Genomic DNA, 3,671 nt, shown 5'->3' on the forward strand with positions numbered 1-3,671 from the left:
AAGCTTTTGGGACAAAGGGAACCAAATGAAACCACAATGATGTAATTTTACACAGGCCACACTTTGCTAACAAGATAAGTTAACATGTTAAACATGAAGAGACGCCGTTTCACACAAATTGCAGGTCATGATGTGTTTTTATAAGCTTCTTACACTTGAGTTTCATCATCATCTTCCTCTCTCTCCCTCTCTCTTCTCTCTCATGCTCACTCTCTCTTCCAGGCTGGTGTGTTAGTAATGCCTTGAAGTCCATTATTCATAATGAAATGAAATGTTTAAGGGTTTTTTTCTGCACCTTACAGGACTGCTGCCATCTAGTTTGGATCTCCATTAAAATATTGATCCAAGAGAGGCCGAATTGGAACAGTGATGCCTAGAAGAAATCATTAATCCATTAGACTCCCGAGAAAGCTTAAAATCCTCTCCACTGTGAAATACATTTTTATTTTATTTTCATTTTTGCGGTTTTGTTGGTGAGTGACCCCCATTGATGCTTCAGAAAACAGGAATCCTGTGTTTTACATTGGGCATTAAGAGGAATAAAGTAGAAGAGTGTGTTTAAATGAAGAAACTATAATGCTGCATTATGGCAGGGGTTTCCAAAATGGGGCACACAACCCGTAGGGGGAGGGGGTTGAGTAATTACAGGGAGGAGGTAGCTAGGGCTAGAGTCAGAAATTTGATTGGCCGCCCCAGTGACCACACTGAAATCTTAAAAATTGATTGGCTAGTGTCAGCAGATGCTAGTTGTCTTTTTACAGCTCTTAACCTATAAAGTTTAGCAGATTGACACACTATTGATCTACCCCTCAAAGTAAAAAAAATTATACACAAGAAAGGTTTTTTTTTTGTTTGTTTGTTTTTTTTTTTGATTGGAATATTAAGTTGATGTGGCTCATGGAGACCTAGGTTTAGGATTAGACCCTAATGTTTACCATGTCCAGCTACCCCTACAAAGTTAGAGCCTCAGTTTGTCTACCACAGTCAGAAGAGTCTGGAGGCCAAATACAAACAATGTACGCAGTTCCGCACTGTTAGCAAGGCATAGAAAGAGCCGTCAGGTAAATCAAAGTCTGAAAATAAATCTACTCCAAATGTCACAATTCCTAAAACAAAGACATCAAACTATGACACTTCATACCTCCACCTGGCTTCACCTCCACTGATGATGGACCACATGCACATGAAGAACTTGATGCATGTTTCAGGGGCTCTTTTAGTTTCTCCTGCATAAAAGTGGTTTGATGTATGTTTAGTTTGATGTCAAACACAGCTAAAGTTCTTTATTTTATGTCCAAAAACATGCTTACTGGGTTGATTGGTCACTCTAAATTGCCCACAGGAGGGAGTGTGTGCTTGCTGTTTTGTTCTTTAGCCCTTTTATAGGCTGACAACTGGCCCAGGATGCTCCCTGCCTGGTGTCCAATGGCAGCAAAGACAGCCACCACCACCTACCTGCACGACACAAACAATAAAACTAATAGATGGATGGATGCAGTGTTCCAAATTATTCAACAGATGCAATAATTTGGAAAGGACTTTTCTGGCAGCTAGATACTGCTAAATGAATGTTAAAGTGTCAGTTATACAAATTACCGTACTAGTTGTACCCATATTGAAGGACTGGAGGTCAGAGTCTGCTACCTAAAACAAAATGGGGATTCTACATTACCCTGCAGGTCCCCTAAATTTACAATGCAATACTTGATGACTGCACTGCTCCTTTAACATGATTGGCTAGTCCGTTGTCTGACTTCTTTGAGCCTAAGTCATGAAAGTGACTCATGTGCTGTCAATAATTGCAAGGAAAGTGTTTTGAGAATAAAAGCTGATTATCTGCTTATTTAGTGGAGTTTACTATGCAATGATTCTTTCACACTAGGAGGTGTGTGTCAAATACACAGTATGTGTAGTAAATGAAAAATGCATATATACTAAAAAGCATTTTTGTCATTTACAACAGTGCTGTAAACCTACCTTGGTACTAACATGTATTGTGTGTTGTTTGACTACCCCCTGCTGAGAACAAAAAGGAACTGACGGATGGAGAGAGGGGTTGGCTTAGGCCCACATCACTGAAGGATGTGATGCATAGTCACTAAAGCAGCCATCAATTCCTACACAAGCAGAAGACATTTATCACAAAAGACAAGAATTTAGAGGGCTTGTATTTCAAACCAGCAGGGTCACCTGTCCCGTTAGCCCATTGGTGCTGAGAGTGATGGAGAGCAAACCTGTAGGCTAAGTGAGGAGTGGTGTCAGTGCAGGTCTGGTGTTCGTTAGGTCTGATCTGCGCTGACATGAGGTATCAACAAGGGTGGTTACGGGATACGATAAGCCACTTCAGAGCATTGCTGGGATGTCACAAGCCTAATTCAACAGAACAGCCATGACAAGCGAAGTCCAGATGCCGACTGCCAAGACATATCCACTCTGATCAACCTGTCTTTTATACCGTAAGTATTTGTATTTGTTATTCTATTTTTTTTTCAATCTCAGTCTTTTATACTGTGATTTGTGATCTTACTCTTTTTACAGTGATTTGTACTATTAACTCTTGATTTTTGTAAATCAAGATGCATAGTTGAGAGTTCAAGCTAAAATTTAAGTTGTTAATTTGCACAGCTAGTCAGAACCCTCATTTTTTTATATACAAAAATGTGGAAAGCAATATATTCTTGAACACATACTGCTGGGGAGCTTGTGCAGTAATGGGACTATTTTCTTTATTCTGATGTACAGTCTGCAAAGCTAACTGAGGAAATTTTGATTAATACAAAAAGCATGGTGAGTATAAACCACCCACTCAGCAAAGGACCAAAATGGTTAAGGTACTCTCTGACTTAAATCTGACTCAATTAAAAAAAATTCCAACTCATGTTCATTATATTTAGAAAGGAGGAGAGAAAAGTTGTGTGATGACTGAAGGATGCAAAATAGTCATGAAAAGTCCAAAGCAGCAGGAATCTGACATTAGCAAACAGAAGAAAATAAGTATCTAAAATACTCGCAAATAGAAAAGAATCCACTATGATCAATTATGTATTTATGACTTGAGAGCACACCACTTTCCACATACACCTATTATCATAGAAGATCACTGATTGAAAACTATGTGCTGAATACAATGCTGTTTCCAGCAACCTCCAGTTACATAGAGTAGCCTGTTAAAGGATTTTCTTTTTTTTTTCACATTTTGTACAGTCCTCGTTGCACTTGTTTGCTCACCATGTTTTTCTCTTTATGAATTTCATTTTAATTTCCACAATACTGATTTAACAGCAATGGTAGTTCAAAATCTTTGTGTGTAGGCATACATCAGAAACAAAAACAGATTATAATTTTAGGAAATCATTTATATACCCTAAATTAAGTTTACCTTGTGTATGCTAAAAAAAAAAAAAAAACACTGCTGTAAAACTATTTACTTTTACTAAAAAAAAAAAAAAAAAAAAAAAAAAAAACAACCCCAGCAAGCATCTTTCGTGCTAATGGTTGAGCACTATATTTCCGATTCTCAGTGAGTTGATCTCACATATTTGTGTCATTATCATCATTAGAATTGTTTTTTTTACTGCAAAAATATTATCCCCATGACGTCAGGGCACATGACCAATCAGCGCCATGGGAATCTTTCTCTCGCTTGATCGCTCTCTGTGCGTGCGTGCGTG

Source organism: Halichoeres trimaculatus, unplaced genomic scaffold, assembly GCF_033239565.1.
Source record: "Halichoeres trimaculatus isolate MK-OKI-2021-1 unplaced genomic scaffold, fHalTri1.1 fHalTri1_scaffold_6, whole genome shotgun sequence".
NCBI lineage: Eukaryota > Metazoa > Chordata > Actinopteri > Labriformes > Labridae > Halichoeres > Halichoeres trimaculatus.